The following is a 10,636-nucleotide window of genomic DNA, read 5'->3' as shown; positions in this document are numbered from 1 at the left end:
TCCGGGCCAGCTGGGGCTACAGGAAAACCCTGTCTCAAAAAGACCAAAAACAAAACAAAACAAACAAGCAAACAAAAAAGAAAACTGAAGAACTGAATTGAGTAAGGAAGGATTCTAGGCCCACTAGATATTCCTAGAATACCAAAACTTTGTATCACTGGCAAAAGGCAATTGTAGGTGTCAAAGTTGCAAGCAAGTTTAAATGGGAAAGTGACTCATCTCATAAAGTTTAGCATGTAAGGAATTGAAGGAGATGCCACAGTGCTCATTTAGGAATGATAACACAAACAAAGCAGACGTAGAGTATAGAGAGGGCTCAGTTTGATCCTCAGATTTCACATAGTGGAGGGAGAGGACTCCTGCCAGTTATCGTCTGACCTCTACATGTGTACTCACACACATACACAAACACAAATAAACAGATGTAGTAATACTACTATTAATGATGCAAAAAAGATCTCACATGGACTTAAAATAACATCCAGGGTTAACCTCTGAAGTGCTCTCCTTCTTTTTATGCAAAAACAAAGCATTAGGGGCTGGAGAGATGGCTCAGCAGTTAAGAGCACTGACTGCTCTTGCAGAGGACCCAGGTTCGATTCTCAGCACCCACATGGCGACTACGTTCCGTCCTTAACTCCAGTTTCAGGGAAATCCAAAGCCCTCTTCTGATCTCCGCAGCATTGCACAACATGGGTGTACTCACATACATGCAAGCAATACACTCATACACATGAAATAAAAATAATAAAATATTAAAAAAACAAAGCAGTAATTAATTGTCCATAATTAACAAGTCATTTAATATAAGAAGTTATACATAGTTATATATAATTCCACCATTACAGATGCTGCATATATCAGATATAATAAAAGCCAATATTAACAAAAGTGACCACTCTAAACATATATATCTAAGCATTCCAGAAGAAGTAAGATTGACTTAAGGAACAGCAGGGCAAGGGTCAGCACTTGGGATAAAGACAGAGTTAATACTGAGAACTGAAAGACGTCAGTGAAGGAGGACTTTTCAAAGGACACGGCATTCTGACGGCATGAGAAAGATAAATAACCCAAGACAAATAGAAGATGCATTGTGTCTGGATTTTCATTATGAATAGTGTCCCTAATGGCATGGAAAGTAATAATATAGAAAGTTAGACCTAAGTTGATCATTGAACCTGGAAGAAGCTGCTTACATATAGAGATTTAATTACACATAAAACTTTCTCTTTCCCAATTTATAGGGTTGAACCTCTGCTTAAGGAAAAAAGTATAGTAATGAAATATTATGCCTAACTATATAATGAAGATTTCACATAGGGGCTAGAGATATAGCTCATTTGGTAGAATGCTTGCCCTGGGTTCAAGGCACAGCATGGCATAGACCAGACATGGTGGTATACGCCTGTAATCCTAGCACTTGGGAAGTAGAAACTGGAAGATCAGAACTCTAAGGTCATCCCTGATATATATATATATAAAGAGCTTGAGGGCTGGAGAGATGGCTCAGTGATTAAGAACACTGGTTGTTCCTACAGAAGACCCAGGTTCAAATCCCAGCACCCACATGACAGCTAATAACTGTTCATACCTCCAGTTCCAGGGGATCCGACAGCCTCTTCTGTCCTCCGTGGGCATTGCACGATGCGGGTTCACTTACCTATATGCAGGCATAACACCCATACACATAAAAATAAAAATAACAAAATATTTTTTTCAAAAAAAAAGGGTTTGAGGCCAGACTGAGATATATAAGACACTGTCTTAAACAAATGAACAAACAAAAAAAGAGTTGAGAGAGGTTTTCATTTATTAAGTTGTATCACATAAGAGTATTACTATTGAACAGCCTGTGTCTGACCTGATGTAATAAAGGTTTCTTATGTCTCAACAGAAAACATGGGTTAATAATTTCAAGACAAAGTATAGGCTATATTTATGTATAATAACTTGTCTTAAACATTTTCTTAATTTATGTACTTTATGTCTACATGGGAGGTAGTTAAATATTTAACATTAAAACCATGACCTGGTATGGTGGCTCACCATATAACCCCAGCACTTAGGAGGCTGAGGCAAGAGGATTACTGTGAATCAAGGCCAGCCTGGTCTATATAACAAGTTCCAGACCAGCCAAGGCTATATAGTGAGACCCTGTCTCAAACAAACAAAAACAAAAAAAAAGGCAGTTTGTCATAGTGACACACATCTGTAATCTCAGCTACATAGCAAGTTGGAGGGCAGCCTGGGCTACATGAGACCCTATGTCAAAAAAACAACAAAAGCAAACAACAATAGCAAACACTAAACAGAGTTGAGGAAGATTTTTGTTGTTGTTACTTGGTTTTTGCTCAGGCTAGCCTAAACTTATCATCTTCCTCCTCTGCCTCCTGAGTATGGTGTACTCCCCTACACCCAGCTCATGACAGTTTTAACGAACGAGAAATTGCTTGTTGCTGCAGTAACTGAATATTGACTGAATACTTATCAGTTTCTCATTCAGTGCTGTAGCTAGACACACAGGAAAAGTAATGGCAGGCTATTCCCGTGAGGCTCTCACAGTCCAGTAATGGAGATAAACATCTAGTAGATGATGCACTGAGACTAAGTAGACAGGGTGAAGAAGGCAGATCCTGAAGTCAGACACATCCAGAAGTTCAGTCTGGGCAGACCACTTTTACCAACTGCCCATCTTCTCTTCGCTACACAGAAATCCTCCCAGGATTGTGAGAATTAACTATGAAAGTGCATGTGAAGTTTCCTGGCACTGTATGACACTTCACAAGTACTCATGAAACATTAGGTAGTACCAAAGGTGTTAAATGCTTTGAAGGCAATTAGGAATAGTGGGTACTGCCTTCCTTCCATGTAGTTAGGAAAACTGGCTTCATTATAAGCACTTCATGACTGGATAACTGTTAATATTTTGCCGTGAACTTCATAACTCTTGATAGTTTTGGGGGGAGAAAAGTCTTACCCTCTTTCCCTAGAAATAGGAGCTGCTGCACATCAAAAGTCTAATGAAGTGGCTGAACAGATGGAACACGCTCAGGAGTGTGGCTAGCTTTGCCAGGTACCCAATGTTCTTTTAAGCCCCTCAGTAGAAAGAGGAACCGAACACAAATGGATCTGCTGAGAGCTAAGAACTCCGATTCTCTTCTCAACACACTTCTGCCTGCTCAGATAAAAATCTATGTTCGTTCTGGTCAAGAGGTCCATGGCATGAATGTCTTTCTCAAAACCCACCAAATAGGATTTTGATCAGTGGGTATCACTGAGCCCTGATGTAGACTGGGGCCTGGGTTTGTGCAGGTCAGGGAAGAGTTCATGTAGGGAAGTAACAGCTAAAGATACAACTTGCTCTTTAGAAGACATGTTGGTTTTCTCCTTTGTTTCAGCATCACCCGAAAGCTCAAGAAATAAAAGCTGAGCTAAATGACTATGTTGTTCACTTATGGAAGATGCTGTGTTGATAGAAATTATTCTTTCACCCAATTGTATTTAACATTTTTGCTTGTCATTCTGTCCCATAATGTTTTTGTTTTGTTTTGTTTTTGTGTTTGTGTTTGTTTTTTGGTTTGTTCACTGTTTCCAGTTCTGGGAATTGAACCTAGGGCCTTACGTTTATAAAATTAGTGCTCCATCACTGAGCTATATCCACAGCCTTCCTTTTTATTTTTTACATTTCTTTCTTTATTTGTTTATTTATTGACAGGGTCTCATTGTATAGCTCTGGCTGGCCTGAAACTTGCTACGTAGATGAGGCTGGCCTCAAACTCAGAAATCTGCCAGCCTCTGCTACTGGGATTGAAGGCGTGCCACCACACCCAGCTAGCCTAGCCTTCTTTTTTACTGTTTATTTTGGCCCAGACTGGCCTTGAACCCAGTTTGAAGCCCAAGCTGGCGTTGAACTTTTGATCTTCCTGATTCAGCCTCCTAAGGAACTAAGATTACAGCCTGGACGACCAATCAGGCTCCCTAAAGGCTTTCATTATTTCTTAGAAATATTGAAAATAAAATCATTCACCTCTGAAGAGATATTTCATTATTAGTACCACTCTCCTACAAATGTATACTTTAAGTTCTTTCTAGTCATTAACCAAGAAGTTCGGACAATTTTAGAAGATAATAAGATCAAATATAGATCTTGGGGCCAGTGAAATTGTGGGTAAAGTCTCTTTCCACACAAGCCTGGCAATGTGAGTTGAAACTCACATAAAGGTAGAAGGAAAGAACCAACTCTGCCAGATTGTCCTCTGATTTCCACATGTATGCCATGGCATGTATGTACCATACACATCACACAAACACAATGATAAATTTATAAAAAAATTAAGACTGGGGGCTGGAAAGATGGCTCAGTGGTTAAGAGCACTGACTGCCCTTGCAAAGGACCTGGGTTCAATTCCCAGCACCCACATGGCGACTATGAACCATCCTTAACTCCAGTTCCAGAGGCATCTGACGCCCTCTTCTGACCTCCATGGCATTGCACAACGTACATGCAGGCAATACACTTATACACATAAAATTAAAATAATAAAATATTTTTTAAAAATTAAGACTATAGATCTAAGTTCTTTGTTCCTTGTTGTGAGGGACACCTTGCTCTGGAAAAATCTTCCACTTACAAACATGCATTTCTCCCTCCCCTGCCTTTTGTTTTGGGGCACTAACTAAAGAGAGAATTTCAGCACACATTTTATATTTTTTTATTATTTTTATTTTATGTGTGTGTATTGCCTGCGTGTAGGTAAGTGCACCCATGTTGTGCAATGCCTGTGAAGGTCAGAAGAGGCGGTTGGATCCCCTGGGACTGGAGTTTTGGACAGTTTTTAGCTGCCATGTGGGTGCTGGGATTCAAACCCAGGTCTTCTGCAAGAACAACCAGTGTTCTTAACTGCTGAGCCATCTCTCCAGCCCCTCAGCACATACTTTAAATTGCTAGTTTTATGGTACATAAAGGTGGTATCAAGCCAGATTTTGAGAGGAAGGGGCAGCAAGATAGCTCAGAGAGAGGATAGAGGTGCTTGCTGCCAAGCCTGACAACCTGAGTTCAATTTTCTAGATCCATATGATGGAATAAGATAACCAACTCAGGAAGCCAGGCGTGGTGGCACACTCCTTTAATCCCAGCACTCAGAAGGGCAGAAGCAGGCATCTATGAGTTCCAGGCCAGCTAGGGCTACAGGGAGACCCTGTCACACATGTGATGTGGCATACGTGTATGTATACACACATGCACCACACACACAAACACACACACACAATAAATAAATGTAATTTTTTAAAAAAAGCCAGCTGTGGTAGAGATAGTAAAACCAATACTTGGGAGGTAGAGGCTGGAGGATCAGGAGCATAAGGCCAGCTGTGGTTATACAGTGAATTCATGGCCAGTCTGGGCTCAAAATAACAACAAAAAGATTTCTTATAACTAAATATATTTCAGTTTTGATTGTGTAGGGTATCTAGCCATTTCAGGGTTTTGTTAGGAGATGTGCAAGAATATTCACATTCATCTGCTTTATACGTTAATAAAAGCTTGATTTTTAAAAAAATTACTTTCTAGCTGTTATAAGTAGAATTTGTTCAAATGGGCTGGGTGTTGTTCAGCAATTTCCTACAAACCATTCCTTCCCTTTTACATTTTTCTCAAACAATCAGTATATAATATATTCATCAGACTTAAGAGCATGCCAGACAGAATTTCTCTCTCACTTAGGAAGGTAATTTTTCAATTCTGAAGCCTGGTAGATTATCTCTCATCAGTGAGGCCATAGAAAGAAACTCAAATATGCTGTACATCATTCATCACCAGAAATGAACTCATCTATTGAATGACTTGCCACAAAATAAACAAACTACTAGAACATTATCTATCACAAGATCAGAATGTCCTAGTTTTACAAGAAAAAAAAAGAGCACAAAGCAACAATATTGTAATATCAGGACATCATTATCTGGCTGTTTACAATGGTTTCTTTTAACTGATGTTCTCTTAGGATAAATATAAATCCAAAGAGTTATCAAAGCTAACATATAATATCTTCAATCCAAATTAGCTCTTTGATCAGAGCCATTGGTCATTAACTTAGCTAGAAATTCAAGAATCTGTTCCCCTTCTATAGTCATATGTTAGCCATAAGAATTATATACCCGAATAAAAGAATTAATCAGTAGGGTCATAGGACCACACACATTTATGGAGTTATTACCATGAGCCAGGCACTATTCAAGACACTAAATACAGTATTTTGTAAAATTATTCTTTTTTTTTTTAACAGGGTATTGCTGTAGCTCCAGCTGATCTGGAACTCACTGTGTAGACCAGGCTGGCCTCAAACCCACAGAGATCTGCCTGCTTCTGCCTCACAAGTGCTAGGATTAAAGGCATGCACCACCATGCCCCTAGCCTATTGTGAAATTCTTAAAATAAAACCAAAATGGTTTACTTGTGACTTTTCTTTCAGATCACAAATAAACACATGGGAATTGATTGCAAATTAAAAAAAAAAAAATCAGCCAGGCATGGTGGTGCATGCCTTTAATCCCAGCACTTGGGAGGCAGAGGCAGGCCTCTCAGGATCTCTGTGAGTTTGAGGCCAGCCTGGTCTACAAAGTGAGTTCCAAGCCAGCTGGGGCTACAGGGAGACCCTACCTCAAAAAACCAAAAAAAAAAAAAAAATTTATAGCTGGATGTGGTGGCACATGTTTGTGACGCCAGCACTTAGGAAGCACAGGCAGGAGGGTGGTGGGTTCCAGGCCAGCATGAGCTAAGTAGGGAGACCCTCCTTCCACCCTTAAATTGTATGAACCTGGGCATGATGACATGAGCCTGTAGCCACTATGAGAGACAATTTGAGGCAACATAGTAAGCTTTTGTTACTAAAAAATTAAAAAGCAAATAAAACCCTGATATATATATATGGTATGGCGACTACTGCATTTAAAATTTTATTACTTATTTTTATTTTATGCATATGTCTGCAATGAATGTAAATGTACTCATGTTATGCAATGCCCGTGGAGGTCAGAAGAGGGCTTCAGATCCCCAGAACTGGAGCAGTTGTTAGTTGCCACATGGGTGCTGAGAACTGAACCTGGGTCCTCTGGAAGAGTGCTCTTAACCACTGAGCTGTCTCTCCAGCCCCATGGATACTGCACTTTATTTGAAATGAGGGTTCTAGAAGAGAATAAAACTATATCTACCAATAAAGTAAATTAAAGAACTGCATGTGGTGTGACATGCCTGTAATCCCAGCTCTTAGGATGCTAAGGCAGGAGGATATGAGTTCGAGGCTAGCCTGGGATACACAGTGAGCCTCTCAAGAAACCAAGAGCTGGGGATTTAAGTTCAGTGGTAGAGCTGGCCTAGCATGCCCCAGCTACAAAAACTGAAAGGGAGGAGGCAGGCATGGGTGGACTGTGTCTTTAATCCCAGCACTCTCCCGAGACAGAGGCAGGAGGAGTTCAGTGACTGAGACCAACCTTGTCTATATAGAGAGTTCCAGTCTAGCCTGGTACTATAGGGAGACCCTGTCTCAAAACAACAAACAAATAATAAAAGAAGAAAAAGAAGGGAGTATGGGAAGAAGGAAGAAAGGAAAGACAAATAGAGGCCAGGTAGGAAACTGAAGGAGAAAAAAAATAGGAAATTATCCTTTTGCAGTTGTCCTATTAGTTTATTAAATTCTGACCCTGTGTATCTGCCGAAAACAGACACCACAAATTCAAAGTTCAGTCCCCTAAAACCCATGCCAGGGGAATAGTTACCTAAACTTATGAGCGGTTATTAATCCGAGGTTTCCCTTACCATGCCTCAAGTTCCATAGTTAAGTAAAATAGCTTGAAGTAATTAGAAAAACCATTTACTTACAAGATGAGTTTACTGTCGAGGTTACAGTTTGTCGCCATTGAGGACTGCCATGGTCCTCAGCCGGAAGTTGTGGGGTTGGCCAGCAGTAATTAGGTTTCTGAATTAGGTTTCCGGCCTCTAGCGCTCCCCCTGCGGTGAGGCTGGAGTGATACATAAACTGTTCACATGATTTATGAGTGCCGCATCACTCCTCTAGTTCCAGCACTTGGGAGAATTGTAGCGAAGTCCAGTCCAGTCTGGGCTACCTCGCCAGATCCTGTCTCAAAACAAGAATAATTTTTAAAAGACCTTCTTGGGGCAGAAGGTGGGTTTGGAAAACACCAGTTAAATACTGGTTCAGGATTCAATCTCCAGCACAGGAAAAAAAAAAAAAAAAAAAAAAAGTTTGATTTAAATTTGAAGGGCTTGTTTTGGGTGGCAATGCAGAAGATGGCGCGATGGGACCAGGCACCATAAAATCAGGAACCGTGGGACAAAGCCCCTTGGCAGCGCTCTTCCGGCCGCATTGCTAGGAAGAAAGCAGGTCAGACCCTTGAGCTAATGTGCCACATGAAGTGCAGTTTTCTTTCCTGGCTAGACGAGGTGGGCTCCTGACACATACATAATATTAAAAATAAAGCAAAATAAAATTTACAGATGAACTCTTAAATGAATTATATCGGGCTGAGGATGTACCTCAGTTTGTACAGTGTTTGGGTAGCATGAGTGAAGCGCCGAATTTGATTCCCAGCATCACAGAGAACTAGAAGTGATGATTTATGCCTGTAATTCTAGTACTTGGGAAGTAAGGGCCGAAGGACCAAACATTCAAGATCGGGGCCAACAAAATAGCTCAGTGGGTGAAGGCCAAGTATGATGACCTGAGTTGGATTCCTGGAACCAACATGCAGAAGGAGAGAGCCAACTCCCACAAGTTGGCCTCAGTTCAAGCACTGAAGCACACACAGGCACATACACACATTAAATAAAAGTAACAAAAATTTTTTTTTTGTCTTTTTTGAGACAGGGTCTCCCTGTAGCCCCAGCTGTCCTGGAACTCACTATGTAGACCAGGCTGGCCTTGAACTCACAGAGATCCACCTGCCTCTGCCTCCCAGATTAAAGGGGTGTGCCACCACGCCCGGCTACAAAAAACTTTTTAAAGAAAGAAATTCAAGATCATCTTCATTTACACAATGTGTTGGAGGCCAACCTGGGCTATTTGAGACTTTGTCTCAAAAACCAAAAACCAAAAGTAAAGAGGGGGCTTTGCATGGTGACACATGCCTTTAATCCCAGCAATCTGGAGGCAGAGGCAGGCAGATCTTGTGAGATTGAGGCCAGCCTGGTCTACATAAAATGTTAGGCCACAGGGAGAATTTGTCTCTGTAAAAAAGAAAAGGAGGGAAGAAAAAAAGGAGATAAAAGGAGAGGGACTTAAAGTAAAAGATGCTGGTTCAAGGTTAAAATATATGACTGATATTTAAAGTGATGTGTAGCTGAAAATGAACTCAAATTGCTGATTCTCCTGCCTCTACCGCTGAGTGCTGGGTTTACAGGCTTGCACCACCACATTCTGCTTACAGAGTGCAGGGGACTGAATTCAGAAAAATAAGGAATTATTATTCAAATTTTGGCATTAAGAATTTTTTTTTCTCTGTTAAAAATACAAGAATTTTAAAAAATCTGTTATAGTGAGTGCTAGACAAACACTCTACTGAATGAACTATATTCCCAGCCCCCTTTCTCAATTAAAAAAAAAGAGAAAAAAAATGTATGTGTACTGTATACCCAAGTATGTATACTGTCTTCTTTTTAATTCTGCAAACTGAAATATGAAGACCTAGCTGAAAAGTGGAGATTCTGTTTCTTCTAAAGTTCAGCAGCTGTTTGGGGCACTGCAATGTTTATAACACTCTCTCACAGATGTTACATTTTATGAAATGTGACTCATTAGGGTGGTACGAATATCTTCAGTTGGGAAGAAATCCCAGCGGGTGGGATGATTACGAAAGTCAACCTCATGCACAATCTGAAATATTTGAATAAAATATTTCCTAGGAAAAAAAAAAGGCAACCAGACTTTGCCATGCTTAGAAAAAGCAGAGAGACCAATGAGTTCAGATTCTTTAAAAGAAGTATTAAAAATTTTATTTAGTGTGATGTGTGCGCGTACTCATGGAGGTCAGAGGACAACTTTCAGGAGTTGGTTTTTCTCCTTCTACCATGTGGGTCTGGCAGATCGAACATCAGGCTCCTAGGCAAGATTTTTTTTTTTTTTAATTAACCTATTTATTGCAGGCTAGAGATGTCCCAAACGGCAGTGCTTCTGCTGGTCTCTCGGTTCATACAGTCGTCTGATGGCAGACTTGACCGTGACAGCAGAGGTGGTATTATAGGTCCAGGCTCCACCAGCCACTGTTTTCATGCAGGAATCACAGTGCCAGTGTAGGACAGCCTGTCTCTTCATCTTGGTCTTGCCACAGAAGGAGCAAGTATACTTGGTGTGCTGGCTGGCTGAGTTCAATCTTCTTCACCATTTTCCAGAGGGATGCTCCTGATCTTCTTGATGCATGTAGCCATGTCGCTGTGACCTAGGCCCAAACCTGGAGAACTGAGCTACATTCTTAACTTGGAGATTTTTTTTTTTTACATGTATGAGTGTATTGTCTGCAAGTATGTAAGTTCAACTGCGTCATGCAATGCCCTCAGAGGTTAGAATTGGGTGTCAGATTCCCCTGGAACTAGAGTTATGGACTTTTTTTTTTTTTTGGTTTT

General features: G+C 40.5%; 1 pseudogene; it reads right to left on the bottom strand.

Moving 5' to 3' along the window:
• Positions 1–10,160: 10,160 nt before the first annotated feature.
• Positions 10,161–10,636, bottom strand: part of LOC103744477 — a 9,312-nt pseudogene continuing 8,836 nt past the window's right edge.

This window comes from Nannospalax galili, unplaced genomic scaffold (genome assembly GCF_000622305.1).
Source record: "Nannospalax galili isolate Female #2095 unplaced genomic scaffold, S.galili_v1.0 scaffold281, whole genome shotgun sequence".
Lineage (NCBI taxonomy): Eukaryota > Metazoa > Chordata > Mammalia > Rodentia > Spalacidae > Nannospalax > Nannospalax galili.
The sequence above is the reverse complement of the archived record's forward strand: the minus strand, read 5'-3'. Positions and strand labels throughout refer to the sequence as shown.